The following is a 21,024-nucleotide window of genomic DNA, read 5'->3' as shown; positions in this document are numbered from 1 at the left end:
ATTTGTCTGAGGCCATTTCCCTTTACACCATAGGCGTCAATAAGCTCCTGAATGTCCCTTGGTACCTTTTTCTCCAAAAGGATTTTCCCGATGCCCTATGAGAAGAGAGGTATAACACTATGAGTGGAATGCACACGTCACAAAGCAGTTCCTCAGAAAGCTTCTCTCCAGTTTTTAGATGAAGTTATCTCCTTTTTCACCATAGTACAGAATGTGCTCCTGAATGTCCCTTCGCGTATCCATCCATGGTGGAGTTTCCAAACTGCATAATATAAAGAAAGTTTTATCTCTGTGAGATGAATAAACATATCTAACACAAAGTAGTTTTACAGAAAGCTTCTTTCCTCTTTTTGTCTGAGGATATTTCCTTTTTCATCATATCCGTCCATATACTCCCGAATGTCCCTTGGTAGCTTTTCCTCCAAAATGGATTCCGCAATCCTCTATGAGAAGAAAGGTATAACTCTGTGTTTGGGATGCACACGTCAAAAAGCAGCTCCTCAGAAAACTTCTCTCCATTTTCTATCTGAAGATACTTCCATTTTCACTATATGCCTCAAAGTACTTCTGAATATCCCTTCACAGACTAAGCAAAAAGCATGTTAGAATACTGTTCAATGTAAAGAGAAGCTGAACTGAGTGAGTGGAATTCACATGACACAGAGCAGTTTAACAGAGAGCTTCCTTCTGGTTTTTATCTGAGAATATCTCCATAATCTAAAGACCGTTACTAAATATCCTTCCACAGATTCCACAGAAACAGTGATTTCAAACTGCTCAATCCAAAGAATGATTTAACTCTATGAGATGAATACACACATCATAAAGCAGTTACTCAGAAAGCTTCTCTCCAGTTTTCATCGGAAGACATTTCCTTGGTCACCACAGACTGCCTGGCGCCACTTAATATCCTTTTGCAGATTCCTCAAAGACAGAGATTCCAAACTGGGCAATGTAGAGTAAGCTTTATGTCTGTGAAATTAATGCGCATATCAGAGAACAGTTTCTTGGAACGTTTCTTTCTGGCTTTTATTTGAGGATAGTTCAGTTTTCACTATAGTCTTCACTGCTCTCCAAAATATCACTTTTTCGATTTTACAGGAACAGTGCTCAAACACTGCTTTATGAGAAAAGAACTATAACTCCCTGACTGGACAGCACACATCACAAAGCATTATCTCAGAAAGCTTCTCTCCAGTTTTTAGATGAAGATATCTCCTTTTTCACCATAGCACGGAATGTACCCCTGAATGTCCCTTTGCGAATCCATCCATGACAGAGTTTCCAAACTGTGTAATATAAACAAAGTTTTATCTATGTGAGATGAATAAATATATCTATCATAAAGCAGTTTCACAGAAAGCTTCTTTCCAGTTTTGGTCTGAGGATATTTCCATTTTCTCCAGAGCTGTCCATATACACCTGAATTTTCCTTGGTAGCTTTTTCTCCAAAAGGGTTTCCCCAATCCTCTATGAGAAGAGAGGTATAACAATGTGAATGGAATGCACACGTCACAAAGTAGTGCCTCGGAAAGTTCCTATCCAGTTTGTATCTGAATATATTTCCTTTTTCATCATAAGCCTCAAAGCGCTCCCGAATATCCCTTCACATGCTAAACATAGAAAGTGTTAGAAAACTGCCCAATGGAAAGAGAGGCTTAACTGAGTGCGACGAATTCACACGACAGAGAGCAGTTTCACAGAAAGCTTCCTTCTGGTTTTTATCTGAGGATTTTTCTTTCTTCTTATTCTAAAGAGCGTTCCCTAATGTCCTTCCCCAGATTCCACAGAAACAGTGATTTCAAACTGCTCAATCCAAAGAATTATTTAACTGTATGAGATGAATATACACCTCACAATGCAGTTGCTCAGAAAGCTTCTCTCCAGTTTTCATCTGAAGACATTTCCTTGCTCATCACAGGCCTCCGGGGGCCTCTTAATATCCCTTTTCAGATTCCTCAAAGACAGAGTTTCCAAACTGAGCAATGTAGAGTAAGCTTTAACTCTGTGAAATGAATGCACATATCAGAGAGCAGCTTCCTGGATTGCTTCTTTCTAGGTTTCATTTCAGGATATTTCACCTTTCACCATCGTCTTCAATGTGCTCCGAAATATCAATTTCTCAGTTTTACAGGAACAGGGTTTAAACACTGCCTTATGAGAAAAGAGGTATAACTCCCTGAGTGAAACACACACCTTACAACTCAGTTTCTAGGAAAGCTTCTCTCCAGTTTTTATCTGAAGATATCTCCTTTTTCACCATAGGCCTGAACGTGCTCCCGAATGTCCTTCGCGGATCCGTCCATGACAGAGTTTCCAAACTGCGTACTATAAAAAAAGTTTTATCTATGTGAGATGAATATACATATCTATCACAGAGCAGTTTCACAGAAAGCTTCTTTCCAGTATTAGTCTGAGGATATTTTCTTTTTCACCACAGCCGTCCATATAGTACAGAATGTCCCTTGGTAGCTTTTTCTCCAAAAGGGATTCCCCAATCCTCTATGAGAAGAAAGACATAACTCTGTGAGTGCAATGCACACGTCACAAAGCAGCTCCTCGGAAAGCTTATCTCCAGATTCTATCTGAAGATATTTTGGTCTTCACCATAAGTCTCAAAGTGCTTCCAAATATCCCTTCGCAGACTAAACAAAAACAGTGTTAGAATACTACTAAATGAAAAAAGAAGCTTAACTGTGTGAGTGGAATTCACACGACACAGAGCAGTTTCACAGAAAACGTCCTTCTGGTTTTTATCTTAGGGTACTTCTTTTTTTGCATATTCTAAAGAGCGTTCCCAAATGTCCTTTCTCAGGTTCCACAGAAACAGTTATTACAAACTTCTCAATCCAAAGAATGATTTAACTCTGTAAGATGAAAACACACATCACAGGCTGTTGCTCAGAAAGCTTCTCTCCAATTTTCATCGGAAGACATTTCCTTGCTCACCACAAGCCTCCGGGCGCCACTTATTATCCCCTTGCAGATTCCTCAAAGACAGAGTTTCCAAACTGTGTAACGTAGAGTAAGCTTTAACTCTGTGAAATGAATCCACATATCGGAGAGCAGTTTCCTGGAATGCTTCTTTCTGGTTTTTGTTTGAGGATATTTCACTTTTTGCCATGGTCTTCAATGTGCTCCGAAATATCACTTTTTGGTTTTACAAGAACAGTGTTCAAACACTGCCTTATGAGAAAAGAGGTATAACTTCCTGAGTGGAATGCACACATCACAAAGCAGTTTCTCAGAAAGCTTTTCTCCAGTTTTTAACTGAAGATATTTCCATTTTCACCATAGTCCTGAATGTGCTCCCAAATGTCCCTTCGTGGATCTGTCCATGTCAGAGTTTCCAAGCTGCGTAATGTAAAGAAAGTTTTATCTCTTTGAGATGAGTAAACATAGCAAAAATATATTCACAGGAAGATTCTTTCCAGTTTTCATCTGAAAGTATTTCATTTTTCATCAGAGTCCTGAATGTGCTCCTGAATGTACCTTCACGGATCCATCCATGACAGAGTTTCCAAGCTGCGTAATGTAAAGAAAGCTTTATCTATGTGAGATGAATACACATATCACAAAGCAGTTTCACAGAAAGCTTCTTTCCAGTTTTTGTGTGAGGCTATTTCACTTTTCACCATAGGTGTCAATATGCTCCAGAATATCACATGGTACCTTTTTCTCCAAAAGGGTTTCCACGATGCTCTATGAGAAGAGAGGTAAAACACTGTGAGTAGAATGCACATGTGAAAATCTGTTCCTCAGAAAGCTTCTCTCCAGTTTCTATCTGAACATAATTCCTTTTTCACTGAAAGCTTCAAAGCGCTCTTGAATATCCATTTGCAGGCTAAACATAAACAGTGTTAGAAAACTGCTCAATGAAAAAGAGAAGCTTAACTGAGTGAGAAGAATTCAAATGACACATAGCAGTTTCACAGAAAGCTTCCTTCTGGTTTTTATCTGAGGGAATTTCTTTTTCACCATATTCAAAAGAGTGTCCCCAAATGTCCTTTCTCAGGTTCCACAGAAACAGTGATTTCAAACTACTTAATCCAAACAATGATTTAACTCTTTGAGATGAATTCACACATCACAAAGCAGAAAGTTTCTCTCCAGTTGTCAATGGAAGACATTTCTTTGCTAATCACAGGCCTCTGGGTGCCACTTAATATCCCTTCGCAGTTTCCTCAAAGACAGAGTTTCCAAACTGGGCAACGTAAAGTAAGCTTTAACTCTGTGAAATGAATGCACATATAAGAACAGTTTCCTGCAATGCTACTTTCTGGGTTTTATTTGAGGTTATTTCACTTTTCGCCATAGTCTTCAATGCGCTCCAAAATATCAGTTTTTTGGTTTTACAGGAACAGTGTTCAAACACTGCCTTATGAGAAAAGAGGTACAACCCCGTGAGTGGAATGCACACATCAAAAAGCCATTTCTCAGAAAGCTTCTCTCCAGTTTCTATCTGAAGAGGTTTCCTTTTTCACCATAGGCCCGAATGTGATCCCGAATATCCCTTTGCAGATCCCTCCATGACGGAGTTTTCAAGCTGTGTAATGTAAAGAAAGCTTTATCTATGTGTGATGAATAAACATAGCAAAAAGCAGATTCACAGAAAGCTTCTTTTCAGTTTTTATCTGAAGATATTTCCTTTTTCACCATAGTCCTGAATGTGCTCCCGAATGTCCCTTTGCAGATCCATCCATGACAGAGTTTTCAAGCTGCATAATGTAAAGAAAGCTTTATCTATCTGAGATGAGTACACATAGCACAGAGCAGTTTCACAGAAAGCTTCTTTCCAGTTTTTGTCTGAGGCTATTTCCCTTTGCATCATAACCGTCAATATGCTCCCAGATATCCCTTGGTACCTTTTTCTCCAAGAGAGTTTCCCTGATACTCTATGAGAAGAGTGGTAAAACACTGTGAGTGCAATGCACACGTCACAAAGCAGTTCCTCTGAAAGCTTCTCTCCAGTTTCTTTCTGAATATATTTCCTGTTTCTCTGTAAGCCTCGAAGCCCTCCATAGTATCCCTTCACATTCTAAACATAGACAGTGTTAGAAAGCTGCTCAATGAAAAGAGAAGCTTAACTGAGTAAGAGGAATTCACATGAAACGTAGCAGTTTCACTTCCTTCTGGTTTTTATCTGAGGATATTTCTTTCTCCATATTCTAAAGAGCATTCTCAAGTGTCCTTCCTCAGATTCCACAGAAGTAGTGATTACAAACTGCTCAATCCAAGAATGGTTTAACTCTATGAGACGAATACACACATCACAAAGGAGTTGCTCAGATAGCTCATCTCCAGTTTTCATTGGAAGACATTTCTTTGCTCACCACAGGCCTCCGGGTGCCACTAAATATCCCTTCGCAGATTCCTCAAAAATAGAGTTTCCAAACTGGGCAACGTAGAGTAAGCTTTATCTCTGTGAAGTGAATGTACATATTAGAGAGCAGTTTCTTCTAATGATTCTTTCCGGGTTTTATTTGAAAATATTTCACTTTTCGCCATAGTCTTCAATGCGCTCCGAAATATCACTTTTTCGGTTTTACAGGAACAGTGTTCAAACACTGCCTTATGAGAAAAGAGGTATAACTCCCTGAGTGGAAAGAACAGATCACAAAGCAGTTTCTCAGAAAGCTTCTCTCCAGTTTTTATCTGAAGATAATTCCTTTTTCACTAGAGGCCTGAATGTGATCCCGAATATTCCTTCGTGGATCCATCCATGACGGAGATTCCAGGCTCAGTAATGTAAAGAAAGCTTTACCTATGTAAAATCAATAAACGTAGCAAAAACAGATTCACAGAAAGCTTCTTTCCAGTTTTTATCTGAAGATATTTCCTTTTTCACCATAGTCCTGAAAGTGCTCTTTAATGTCCCTTCGTGGATCCGTCCATGGCGGAGTTTCAAAAATGTGTACTATAAGGAAAGTTTTATCTATGTGAGATAAATAAACATATGTATCACAAAGCATTATCACAGAAATCTTCTTTCCAGTTTTTGTCTGAGGATATTTCCTTTTTCACCATAGCCATCCATATACTCTCAAATGTCCCTTGGTAGCATTTTCTCCAAAAGGGTGTCCCCAATCCTCTATGACAAGAAAGGTATAAATCTCTGAGTGGCATGCACACATCACAATGCAGTTTCTCAGAAAGCTTCTCAAAGGTTTATAACGGATGAGATATCTGATTTTCACCAGAGACCTAAATTAGCTCCCGAGTGTCCCTTCGCAGATCCATCCATGATGGAGTTTCCAACCTGCGTAATGTAAAGAAAGCTTTATCTACTTGAGATGAATACACATGTCACAGAACAGTTTCACAAAATGCTTCTTTCCAGTTTTTGTCTGAGGCTATCTCCCTTCTCAACATAGGCATCAATATGCCCCCAAAAATCCCTTGGTAACTTTTTCTCCAAAAGGGTTTCCCTGATCTGTATGAGAAGAGAGGTATAACACTGTGAGTGGAATGCACATGACACAAAGCAGTTCCTTGGAAAGTTTGTCTCCAGTTTGTAAGTGAACATATTTCCTTTCTCACCATAAGTCTCAAAGGGCTCCCGAATATCCCTTCACACGCTAAACATAAACAGTGTTAGAAAACAGCTCAATGAAAAGAGAAGCTTAACTGAGAGAGACGAATTCACACGACACATGGCTGCTTCACAGAAAGCTTACTCTGGTTTTTATCTGAGGATATTACTTTCTCCATATCATAAAGAGCGTTCCCAAATGTCCTTCCACAGATTCCACAGAAACAGTGATTTCAAAATGTTCAATCCAAAGGATGGTTTAATGCAACGAGACGAATAAACACATCACAAAGAAGTTGCTCAGAAAACTTCTCTGCAGTTTTCATCGGAAGACATTTCCTTGCTCAAGACAGGACTCCCGGAGCCACTTAATATCCCTTCACAGATTCTTCAAAGACAGAGTTTCCAAACTGGGCAACGTAGAGTAAGCTTTAACTCTGTGAAATGAATGCAAATATCAGGGAGCAGTTTCTTGGAACAATTCTTTCTGGGTTTTATCTGAGGATATTACACTTTCGCCATAGTCTTCAATGTGCTCTGAATATCACTTTTTTAGTTTTACAGGAACAGTGTTCAAACAGTGCCTTATGACAAGAAAGGTATAACTCCCTGAGTGGAATTGACACATCACCAAGCAGTTTCTCAAAAACTTCTCTTCAATTTCTATCTGATGATATTTCCTCTTTCACCATAGGCCCAAATGTGATCCCGAATATCCCTTCACAGATCCATCCATGAGGGAATTTCCAAGCTGCGTAATGTAAAAAAAGCTTTATCTATGTGAGATGAATAAACTTAACAAAAAGCAGATTCACAGAAATCTTCCTTCCAGCTTTTGTCTGATGATATTTCCTTTTTCACCATAGCCGTCCATGTACTCCTGAATGTCCCTTGATAGCTTTTTCTCCAAAAGGGATTCCCCAACCCTTTATGAGAAGAGAGGTATAACACTGGGAGTGAAATACACAGGTCACAAAGCAGTTCCTCGTAAAGCCTCTCTCCAGTTACTATCTGAGAAGCTTAACTGAGTGAGAGGAATTCACACGACACATAGCAGTTTCACAGAAAGCTTCCTTCTTTTTTGTATCTGAGGATATTCCTTTCTCCATATTCTAAAGAGCGTTCCCAAATGTTCTTCCTCAGATTCCACAGAAACAGTGATTTCAAACTGCTTCACCCAAAGGATGATTTCACTCTAGGACATGAATACACACGTCACAAAGCAGTTGCTCAGAAAGCTTCTCTCCAGTTTTCAATGGAAGACATTTCCTTGCTCAACACAGGCCTCTGGACACCACTTAATAGAACTTCGCATATTCTTCGAAGACAGAGTTTCCAAACTGGGCAATGTAGAGTAAGATTTAACTCTGTGACATGAATACACATATCAGAGAGCAGATTCTTGGAAAGCTTCTTTCTGGGTTTTATTTGAGGACAGATCACTTTTCCCCATAGTCTTCAATGCACGGCAAAATATAACTTTTTTGGTTTTACAGGAACAGTGTTCAAACACTGCCTTATGAGAAAAGTGGTATAACTCCCTGAGTGGAATGTACACATCACAAACCAGTTTCTCAGAAAACTTCTCTCCGGTTTTTATCTGAAGTTATTTCCATTTTCACCATAGGCCTGATTGTGCTCCCGAATGTCCCTTCGTGATTCCATCCATGACAGAGTTTCAAAGCAGCATAATGTAAAGAAAGCTTTGTCTATGTGAGGTGAATACACATAGCACAGAGCAGTTTCACAGAAAGCTTCTTTCCAGCTTTTCTCTGAGGCTATTTCCCTTTTCACCATATTCGTCAATATGCTCCCAAATATCCCTTGGTACCTTTTTGTCCAAAAGGGTTTCCCCGATACTGTATGAGAAGAGAGGTAGAACATTGTGAGTGGAATGCACATGTCACAAAGCAGTTAATCGGAAAGCTTCTCTCCAGTTTCTATCTGAACATATTTCCTTTGTCACCGTAAGCCTCAAAGCACTCCCAAATATCCCTTCACATGCTAAACATAAATAGTGTTTGAAAACTGCTCAATGAAAAGAGAAGCTTAACTGAACAAGAGGGATTCACAAAACACAGAGCATTTTCACAGAAAGCTTCCTTCTGCTTTTTATCAGAGGGTATTTCTTTCTCCATATTCTAAAGAGTGTTCCCAATGTCCTTCCTCAGATTCCACAGAATAAGTGATTTCAAGCTCCTCTCTCCAAAGAATGGTTTATCTCTATGATATGACTATACATCTCAAAAAGCAGTTGATCATAAGGCTTCTCTCCCGTTTTCATCAGAAGACAATTCCTTGCTCACCACAGGCCTCCGGCGCCACTTATTATCCCTTCGTAGATTCCTCAAAGACAGAGTTTCCAAATTGGACAACGTAGAGTAAGCTTTAGCTCTGTGAAATGAAAGCACATATCACACAGAAGTTTCTTGGAACACTTCTTTCTTGGTTTCATTTGAGGGTGTTTCACTTTTCGCCATAGTCTTCAAAGCGTTCCGAATTATCATTTTTTCTGTTTTACAGGAACAGTGTTCAAACACTGCCTTATGAGAAAAGAGTTATAAATCCCTGAGTGGAATGCACACATCACAAAGAAGTTTCTCAGAAAGCTTCTCTCCAGTTTTATCTGAAGATATTTCCTTTTTCAGTATAAGCCTGAATGTGCTCCCGAATGTCCCTTCGTGGATTCATCTATGACAGAGTTTCCGAGCTGTGTAATATAAAGAAAGCTTTACCAATGTGAGATGAATAAACATAGCAAAAAACAGATTCACAGAAAGCTTCTATTCAGTTTTTCTCTGAACATATTTCCAGTTTCACCATAGTCCTAAATGTGCTCCCGAATGTCCCTTCGCGGATATGTCCATGTCAGAGTTTCGAAGCTGCGTAATGTACAGAAAGCTTTATCTATGTGAGATGAATAAATATAACAAGAAACACATTCACAGAAAGCTTCTTTCCAGTTTTTACCTCAAGGTATTTCCCTTTTAGTCATACTACTGAATATGCTCCCGAATGTTCCTTCGTGAATCTGTCCATGACAGAGTTTCCAACTTACGTAACGTAAAGGAAGCTTTATCTATGTGAGATGAATTCACATATCACAGAGCAGTTTCACTGAAAGCTTCTTTCCAGTTTTTGTCTGAAGATATTTCCCTTTTCACCATAGGCATCAATATGCTCCAGAATAGCCCTTTGTATCTTTTTCTCCTAAAGGATTTCCCCAATGTTGTATGAGAAGAGAGGTATAACACTGTGAGTGGAATGCACATGTCACAAAGCAGTTCGTCAGAGGGCTTCAGTCCAGTTTCTATCTGAACATATTTCCTTTTTCAACATAAGCCTCAAAGCACTCCCGAATATCCCTTCGCATGCTAAAGAAAAACGGTGTTAGAAAACTGCTCAATGAAAAGAGAAGCTTAACTGAGCAAGAGGAATTCACACAACACAGAGGAGTTTCACAGAAAGTTTCCATCTGGATTTTACCTGAGGATATTTCTTTCTCCATTTTCTAAAGAGCGTTCCCAAAAGTCCTTTCTGAGATTCCACAGGAACAGTGATTTCAAAGAGCTCAATCCAAGAATGATTTAACACTATGAGCTGCATACAAACATCATGAAAGAGTTGCTCAGAAAGCTTCTCTTCAATTCTCAAAGGAAGACATTTCCATGCTTGCCACAAGCCTCCGGTTGCCACTTAATATCCCTTTGCAGAATCCCAAAAGACAGACTTTCCAAAATCGGAAAAGAAGGGTAAGCTTTAACGCTGTGAAACGAATGGGCAAGTCAGAGAGCAGTTTCTTGGAATGCTTCCTTCCGGGTTTTATTTGACGACAATTCACTTTTCACCATAGTCTTCAATTTGCTCTGAATATCACTTTTTTAGTTTTACAGGAACAGTGTTGAAACAGTGTCTTATGAGGAGAAAGGTATAACACCCTGAGTGGAATGCACACATCACAAGCAGTTTCTCAGAAAGTTTCTCTTCAGTTTTAATCAGATGATATTTCCTTTTTCATCATTGGCCAAATGTGAACTCGAATATCCCTTTGTGGATCCATCCATGACAGAGTTTCCAAGTTGCGTAATGTAAAGAAAGCTTTATCTATGTGAGATGAATAAACATAGCAAAAAGCAGATTCACAGAAAGATTCTTTCCAGTATTTATCTGAATTTATTTCCTTTTGTAACATAGTCCCGAATGTGCTCTCGAATGTCCCTTTGTGGATCTGTCCCTGACAGAGTTTCCAAGCTGCATAATGTAGAGAAAGTTTTATCTATGTGAGATAAATACACATATCACAGAACAGTATCATATAAAGGGTTTCCCCAATGCTGTATGAGAAAAGAGTTATAATACTGTGAGTGGAATGCACACGTCACAAAGCAGTTCCACAAAAGCTTCTCTCCAGTTTCTATCTCAACACATTTTCTTTTTCACCGTAAGCATCAAAGTGCTGACATATATCCCATTATACATTACTTTTTGGTTTTACAGGAACAGTGTTCAAACACTGCCTTATGAGAAAAGAGGTATAACTCCCTCTGTGGAATGCACACATCACAAAGCAGTTTCTCAGAAAGCTTCTCTGCAGTTTTTAACTCAAGATATCTCCTATTTCCGCACAGGTCTGAATGAGCTCCGAATGTCCCTTCGCGAATCCATCCCTTATGCAGTTTCAAAACTGCGTAATAGAAAGAAAGTTTTATCTATGTGAGATGAATAGACATATCTATCACAAAGCAGTTACACAGAAAGCTTCTTCCTAGTTTTTGTCTGGGGAGATTTTCTTTTTCACCATAGCTGTCCATATACTACCAGATGTCCCCTGGTAGCTTTTTCTCCAAACGGGATTCCCCACCCACTGTACGAAGAAAAGTATAGTTCTGTGAGTCGAATGCAAACGTCACAAAACATCTCCTCGGAAATCTTCTCTCCAGTATCTATCTGAAGATATATCCGTTCTCACTGCAAGCCTCAAAGCACTTCCGAGTATCCCTAGGCTGACTAACCTAAAACAGTTTTTGAGTACTGCTCAATGAAAGCAGAAGCTTAACTGTGCGAGTGGACTTCACGTGACCTAGAGCAGTTTCACAGAGTATTTCCTTCTGGTTTTCATCAGAGGGTATTTCTTTTTCAGCATAATCTTAAGAGCGTTCCCAAATATCCTTTCTCAGGTTTCACTGAAGCAGTGATTTCAAACTGCACAATTCAAAGAATAACTTAACTCTATGAGATGAATTCACACATAACAAAGCAGTTGCTCTGAAAGCTTCTCTCCAGTTTTCATCAGAGGACGTTTTCTTTCTCCCCAGAAACCTCCGTGCACCACATAATATCCCTTCACAGATTCCTAAAAGAAAGAGTTTCCAAACTGGGCAACGTAGTGTAAGCTTTAACTCTCTGAAATGAAGGCACACGGCAGAGAAGCAGTTTCCTGGAATGCTTCTTTCTGGGTTTTACTTCAGGATATTTAATTTTTCTCCATAGTCTTCAATGCGCTGCAAAATATCACTTTTTCATTTTTATAGGAATAGTGTTCAAACACTGCCTTATGAGAAAAGATGTATAACTCCCTGAGTGGAATGCACGTATCCCAAAGCAGTTTCTCAGAACGTTTCTCTCCAATTTTATATGAAGATATCTCCTACTTCCCCACAGGCCTGAATGTGCTCCTGAATGTCCCTTCGTGAATCCGTCCATGATGCAGTTTGAAAACTGCATAATAGAAAGAAAGTTTTATCTATGTGAGATGAATAGACAGATTTATCACAAAGCAGATTCACAGAAAGCTTCTTTCCAGTTTTTGTCTGAGGATATTTCCTTTTTCACCATACCCGTCCATATACTCCTGAATGTCACTTGGTAGCTTTTTCCCCAAACGGGATCCCCCAATCCCTTTTGAGAAGAAAGGTAAAACTCTGTGAGTGGAATGCACACGTCATGAAGCAGCTCCTCGGAAATCTTCTCTCCAGTATCTATCTGAAGATATTTCCGTTTTCATTGTAAGCCTCAAAGCGCTCCCGAGTATCCCTTAGCTGACTAATATAAATCAGTGTTCGAATACTGCTCAATGAAAACAGAAACTTAACTGTGTGAGTGGACTTCACATGACCTAGAGCAGTTTCATGGAATGTTTCCTTCTGGTTTTTATCAGAGGGTACTTCTTTTTCAGCATATTCTTAAGAGCGTTCCCAGATGTCCTTTCTCAGGTTCCACAGAAACAGTGATTTCAAACTGCTCAATTCAAGGAATGATTTATCTCTATGAGATGAATACACACATCACAACGCAGTTGCTCCGAAAGTTTCTCTCCAGTTTCAGTGGAAGAAGCTTCCTTTCTCACCACAAGCCTCCAGGTGCCACTTAATATCGCTTCACACATTCCTCATAAACAGAGTTTCAAAACTGGGTAATGCAGTGTAAGCTTTAACTCTCTGAAGTGAATACACACGTCAGAGAGCAGTTTCCTGGAATGCTTCTTTCTGGGTTTAACTTCAGGATATTTAATTTTTCTCCATAGTCTTCAATGCGCTGAAAAATATCACTTTTTCAGTTTTACAGGAACAGTGTTCAAACACTGCCTTATGAGAAAAGAGGTATAACTCCCTGAGTGGAATGCACACACCACAAAGCAGTTTCTCAGAAAGCGTCTATCCAGTTTTCTGAAGATGTTTCGTATTTCCCCACAGGCCTGAATGTGTTCCCAAATGTCTCTTTGCAAATCCGTCCATGATGCAGTTTCAAGACTGCATAATAGAAAGAAATTTTTATCTATGTGAGATGAATAGACATATCTTTCACAAAGCAGATTCACAGAAAGCTTCTCTCCATTTTTTTCTGAGAATATTTCCTCAGACATGTTCTAGATCATGTGGACTTCATGTGACCTAGAACAGTTTCAGAGAAAGTTTCCTTCTGCTTTTTATCACAGGGTATTTCTTTTTCAGCATATGCTTAAGAGCTTTCCCAAATGTCCTTTCTCAGGTTGCACAGCAAAAGTGATTTCGAACTTCTTAGTCCAAAGAATGATTAAACTCTATGAGATGTGCACACACATCACAAAGCCATTGTCCTAAAGCTTCTGTGTGCTCCCGAATATCCCTTCACATGCTAATCATAAACAGGCTTAGAAAACTGCTCAATGAAAAGAGAGGCTTAACTGAGTGAGAAGAATTAAGGTGACACACAGCAGTTTCAGAGAAAGCTTCCTTCTGGAATTTAACAGAGGATATTTCTTTCTCCATATTCTAAGAAGCATTCCCAAATATCCTTCTTCAGATTCCACAAAAACAATGATTCAAACTCCTTATTCAAAAATGGTTTAAGAAACGTAATCCAGGGGTGGAGCAAGATGGCCGAATAGGAAGAGCTCCAGTCTCCAACTCCTAGCGCGAGCGACACAGAAGACCGGTAATTTCTGCATTTTCAACTGAGCCTCTGCTGCTGATACCCAGGCAAACAGGGTCTGGAGTGGACCTCAAGCAATCTCCAACAGACCTACAGCTGAGGGTCCTGACTGTTAGAAGGAAAACTGTCAAACAGGAAGGACACCCACACCAAAACCCCTTCAGTACGTCACTATCATCAAAGACCAGAGGCAGATAAAAGCACAAAGATGGGGAAAAAGCAGGGCAGAAAAGCTGGAAATTCAAAAAATAAGAGCACATCTCCCCCTGCAAAGGAGCGCAGCTCATCACCAGCAACAGATCGAAGCTGGATGGAGAATGACATTGACGAGATGAGAGAAGAAGGCTTCAGTCCATCAAACTTCTCAGAGCTAAAGGAGGAATTATGTACCCAGCTCAAAGAAACTAAAAATCTTGAAAAAAAGTGTGGATGAATTGATAGCTAGAGTAATTAATGCAGAGAAGATCATAAACGAAATGACAGGGATGAAAACCATGACACAAGAAATAGGTGACAAATGCACAAGCTTCAGTAACCGACTTCATCAACTGGAAGAAAGAGTATCAGCGATTGAGGATCAAATGAATGAAATGAAGTGAGAAGAGAAACCAAAAGAAAAAAGAAGAAAAAGAAATGAACAAAGCCTGCAAGAAGTATGGGATTATGTAAAAAGACCAAATCTACGTCTGATTGGGGTGCCTGAAAGTGAGGGGGAAAATGGAACCAAGTTGGAAAACACTCTTCAGGATATCATCCAGGAGAACTTCCCCAACCTAGTAGGGCAGGCCAACATTCAAATCCAGGAAATACAGAGAATGCCACAAAGATACTCCTTGAGAAGAGCAATTCCAAGACACATAATTGCCAGATTCACCAAAGTTGAAATGAAGGAAAAAATCTTAAGGGCAGCCAGAGAGAAAGGTGGGGTTACCCACAAAGGGAAGCCCATCAGACTAACAGCAGATCTCTCAGCAGAAACTCTACAAGCCAGAAGAGAGTGGGGGCCAATATTCAACATTCTTAAAGAAAAGAATTTTCAACCCAGAATTTCATATCCAGCCAAACTAAGTTTCATAAGTGAAGGAGAAATAAAATCCTTTACAGATAAGCAAATGCTTAGAGATTTTGTAACCACCAGGCTGCCTTACAAGAGACCCTGAAGGAAGCACTAAACATGGAAAGGAACAACCAGTACCAGCCATTGCAAAAACATGCCAAAATGTAAACACCTTCGAGGCTAGGGAGAAACTGCATCAACTAATGAGCAAAATAACCAATTAATATCATAATGACAGGATCAAGTTCACACATAACAATATTAACCTTAAATGTAAATGGACTAAATGGTCCAATTAAAAGACACAGACTGGCAAACTGGATAAAGAGTCAAGACCCATCAGTCTGCTGTATTCAGGAGACCCATCTCACATGCAGAGACATACATAGGCTCAAAATAAAGGGATGGAGGAAGATTTACCAAGCAAATGGAGAACAAAAAAAAGCAGGGGTTGCAATCCTAGTCTCTGATAAAACAGACTTTAAACCATCAAAGATCAAAAGAGACAAAGAAGGCCATTACATAATGGTAAAGGGATCAATTCAACAGGAAGAGCTAACTATCCTAAATCTATATGCACCCAATACAGGAGCACCCAGATTCATAAAGCAAGTCCTTAGAGACTTACAAAGAGACTTAGACTCCCATACAATAATAATGGGAGACTTCAACACTCCACTGTCAACATTAGACAGATCAATGAGACAGAAAGTTAACAAGGATATCCAGGAAATGAACTCATCTCTGCAGCAAGCAGACCTAATAGACATCTATAGAACTCTCCACCCCAAATCAACAGAATATACATTCTTCTCAGCACCACATCACACTTATTCCAAAAGTGACCACATAATTGGAAGTAAAGCTCTCCTCAGCATATGTACAAGAACAGAAATTATAACAAACTGTCTCTCAGATCACAGTGCAATCAAACTAGAACTCAGGACTAAGAAACTCAATCAAAACCGCTCAACTACATGGAAACTGAACAACCTGCTCCTGAATGACTACTGGGTACATAACGAAATGAAGGCAGAAATAAAGATGTTCTTTGAAACCAATGAGAACAAAGATACAACATACCAGAATCTCTGGGACACATTTAAAGCAGTGTGTAGAGGGAAATTTATAGCACTAAATGTCCACGAGAGAAAGCTGTAAAGATCTAAAATTGATACTCTAACATCACAATTACAAGAACTAGAGAAGCAAGAGCAAACACATTCAAAATCTAGCAGAAGGCAAGAAATAACTAAGATCAGAGCAGAACTGAAGGAGATAGAGACACAAAAAACCCTCCAAAAAATCAATGAATCCAGGAGTTGGTTTTTTGAAAAGATCAACAAAATTGACAGACCACTAGCAAGACTAATAAAGAAGAAAAGAGAGAAGAATCAAATAGATGCAATAAAAAATGATAAAGGGGATATCACCACCGACCCCACAGAAATACAAACTACCATCAGAGAATACTATAAACACCTCTACACAAATAAACTAGAAAATCTAGAAGAAATGGGTAATTTCCTGGACACTTACACTCTTCCAAGACTAAACCAGGAAGAAGTTGAATCCATGAATAGACCAATAGCAGGCTCTGAAATTGAGGCAATAATTAATAGCCTACCAACGAATAAAAGTCCAGGACCAGATGGATTCACAGCTGAATTCTACCAGAGGTACAAGGAGGAGCTGGAACCATTCCTTCTGACACTATTCCAATCAATAGAAAAAGAGGGAATCCTCCCTAACTCATTTTATGAGGCCAACATCATCCTGATACCAAAGCCTGGCAGAGACACAACAAAAAAAGAGAATTTTAGACCAATATCCCTGATGAACATCGATGCAAAAATCCTCAATAAAATACTGGCAAACCAGATTCAGCAGCACATCAAAAAGCTTATCCACCATGATCAAGTGGGCTTCATCCCTGGGATGCAAGGCGGGTTCAACATTCACAAATCAATAAATATAATCCAGCATATAAACAGAACCAAAGACAAGAACCACATGATTATCTCAATAGATGCAGAAAAGGCTTTTGACAAAATTCAACAGCCCTTCATGCTAAAAACCCTCAATAAATTCGGTATTGATGGAACGTACCTCAAAATAATAAGAGCTATTTATGACAAACCCACAGCCAATATCATACTGAATAGGCAAAAACTGGAAAAATTCCCTTTGAAAACTGGCACAAGACAGGGATGCCCTCTCTCACCACTCCTATTCAACATAGTGTTGGAAGTTCTGGCTAGGGCAATCAGGCAAGAGAAAGAAATCAAGGGTATTCAGTTAGGAAAAGAAGAAGTCAAATTGTCCCTGTTTGCAGATGACATGATTGTATATTTAGAAAACCCCATTGTCTCAGCCCAAAATCTCCTTAAGCTGATAAGCAACTTCAGCAAAGTCTCAGGATACAAAATTAATGTGCAAAAATCACAAGCATTCTTATACACCAGTAACAGACAAACAGAGAGCCAAATCAGGAATGAACTTCCATTCACAATTGCTTCAAAGAGAATCAAATACCTAGGAATCCAACTTACAAGGGATGTAAAGGACCTCTTCAAGGAGAACTACAAACCACTGCTCAGTGAAATAAAAGAGGTCACAAACAAATGGAAGAACATACCATGCTCATGGATAGGAAGAATCAATATCGTGAAAATGGCCATACTGCCCAAGGTAATTTATAGATTCAATGCCATCCCCATCAAGCTACCAATGACTTTCTTCACAGATTTGGAAAAAACTGCTTTAAAGTTCATATGGAACCAAAAAGGAGCCCGCATCTCCAAGACAATCTTAAGTCAAAAGAACAAAGCTGGAGGCATCACGCTACCTGACTTCAAACTATACTACAAGGCTACAGTAACCAAAACAGCATGGTACTGGTACCAAAACAGAGATATAGACCAATGGAACAGAACAGAGTCCTCAGAAATAATACCACACATCTACAGCCATCTGTTCTTTGACAAACCTGACAAAAACAAGAAATGGGGAAGGGATTCTCTATTTAATAAATGGTGCTGTGAAAGTTGGCTAGCCATAAGTAGAAAGCTGTAACTGGATCCTTTGCTTACTCCTTATACGAAAATTAATTCAAGATGGATTAGAGACTTAAATGTTAGACCTAATACCATAAAAACTCTAGAAGAAAACCTATCATACCATTCAGGACATACGCATGGACAAGGACTTCATGTCTAAAACACCAAAAGCAACGGCAGCAAAAGCCAAAATTCACAAATGGGATCTCATTAAACTAAAGAGCTTCTGCACAGCAAAAGAAACTACCATCAGAGTGAACAGGCAACCTACAGAATGGGAGAAAATTTTTGCAATCTACTCATCTGACAAAGGGCTAATATCCAGAACCTACAAAGAACTCAAACAAATTTACAAGAAAAAAACAAACTACCCCATGAAAATGTGGGCAAAGGATATGAACAGACATTTCTCAAAAGAAGACATTCATGCAGCCAACAGACACATGAAAAAATGCTCATCATCACTGGCCATCAGAGAAATGCAAATCAAAGCCACAATAGATACCATCTCACACCAGTTAGAATGACAATTATTAAAAAGTCAGGAAACAACAGGTGCTGGAGAAGATGTGGAGAAATAGGAACACTTTTACACTGCTGGTGTGACTGTAAACTAGTTGAACCATTATGGAAAAGAGTATGGCGATTCCTCAAGGATCTAGAAGTAGAAGTACCATATGACCCAGCCATCCCATTACTGGGTATATACCCAAAGGATTATAAATCTTGCTGCTATAAAGACATACGCACACATATGTTTATTGTGGCACTATTCACAATAGCAAAGACTTGGAATCAACCCAAATGTCCATCAGTGACAGATTGGATTAAGAAAATGTGGCACATATACACCATGGAATACTATGCAGCCATCAAAAGGATGAGTTTGTGTCCTTTGTAGGGACATAGATGCAGCTGGAAACCATCATTCTCAGCAAAGTATCACAAGAACACAAAACCAAACATTGTATGTTCTCACTCATAGGTGGGAACTGAACAATGAGATCACTTGGACTCAGGAAGGGGAACATCACACACTGGGGCCTATCATGGGGAGGGTGGAGGAGGGAGGGATTGCATTGGGAGTTATACCTGACGTAAATGACGAGTTGATGGGTGCTGACGAGTTGATGGGTGCAGCACACTAACATGCCACAAGTATACATATGTAACAGACACACTTTCGAAACTCAGAAATGTAGAGTAAGCTTTAACTCTGTGAAATGAATGAACATGTCAGACAGCAGTGTCTTCGAATGCTTCTTTCCGGGTTTTATTTTACGACATTTCACTTTTCACCTTAGTCTTTAATGTGCTCTGAATATCACTTTTTTAGTTTTATAGGAACAGTGTTGAAACAGTGTCTTATGAGAAGAAAGGTATAACACCCTGAGTGGAATGCACACATCACCAAGCAGATTCTCAGAAAGCTTCTCTCCAGTTTTTATCAGATGATATTTCCTTTTTCACATTTGGCCTGAATGTGACCCAGAATATCCCTTCGCAGATCCATCCATGACGGAGTTTCCAAGCTGTGTAATGTAAAGAAAGCTTTATCTGTGTGAGATGAATAAGCATAGCAAAAAGCAGATTCACAGAAAGATTCTTTCCAGTATTTATCTGAAGATATTTCCTTTTTTAACATAGTCTTGAATGTGCTCCCGAAGGTCCCTTCGTGGATCTGTCCCTGACAGAGTTTCCAAGCTGCGCAATGTAGAGAAAGCTTTACCTATGTGAGATGAATACACATATCACAGAACAGTATCACAGAAAGGATTTCTCCGATGCTGAATGAGAAAAGAGTTATAACACTGTGAGTGGAATGCACACGTCACAAAGCAGTTCCGCGGAAAGCTTCTCTCCAGTTTCTATCTCAACATATTTTGTTTTTCACCGTAAGCCTCAAAGTGCTGACGTTTATCCCTTTATACACTAAACATGAACAATGTTAGAAAACTGTTCAATGAAAAGAGAAGCTTAACTGAGCAAGAGGAATTCACACGACACACAGCAGTTTCACAGAAAGATTCCTTCTGGTTTTTATCTGAGGATATTTCTTTCTCCATATTCTAAAGGTTGTTCCCAATTGTCCCTCCTCAGATTCCACAGAGGCAGTGAATTCGAACTGCTCAATCCAAAGAATGATTTAACTCTATGAGATGAATACACCCATCAAAAAGCAGTTGCTCAGAAATCTTCTCTGCAGTTTTCATCGAAAGACATTTCCTTGCCTACCACAGGCAAATGGGCACCACTTTATATCCCTTCACAGATTCCTGAAAGACAGAATTTGCAAACGGGGCCATGTAGAGTAAGCTTTACCTCTGTGAAATGAATGTCCATATCCGAAAGCAGTTTCTTGGTATGCTTCTTTGTGGGTTTTATTGAGGATATATCACTTTTAGCCATAGTCTTCAATGCAATCCAAAATATCTCATTTTCTTTTTACAGGAGCAGTGTTCAAACACTGCCTTATGAGAAAAGAGGTATAACTCTCTGAGTGGAATACACACATCACAAAGTAGTTTCCCAGAAAGCTTCTCCCCAGTTTTTATCGAAATATATTTCCATTTTCACAGTAGGCCTGAATGTGCTTTCAAATATCCCATCACGGATCCATCCATGACGGAGTTTCCAACTGCGTAATACAAACAAAGTTTTATCTATGTGAGTTAAATAAACAGAGCAAAAAGCAGATTCTCAGAAAGCTTCTTTCTAGTTTTTATCTGAAGATATTTCCTTTTTCACCATAGTCCTGTATGTACTCCTGAATATTCCTTCACGGATCCATCCATGACAAGGTTTCCAAGCTGCGAAATGTAGAGAAAGATTTATCTATGTGAGATGAATACAGATATCTACGAAGAGTTTCACAGAAAGGGTTTCCTAGATGCTGTATGAGAAGAGAGGTATAACACTATGAGTGGAATGCACACCTCACAAAGCAGTACTTTGGAAAACATCTC

The sequence above is a fragment of the Macaca mulatta genome, chromosome 7 (assembly GCF_049350105.2).
Source record: "Macaca mulatta isolate MMU2019108-1 chromosome 7, T2T-MMU8v2.0, whole genome shotgun sequence".
NCBI classification, from domain to species: Eukaryota; Metazoa; Chordata; class Mammalia; order Primates; family Cercopithecidae; genus Macaca; species Macaca mulatta.
The sequence above is the reverse complement of the archived record's forward strand: the minus strand, read 5'-3'. Positions refer to the sequence as shown.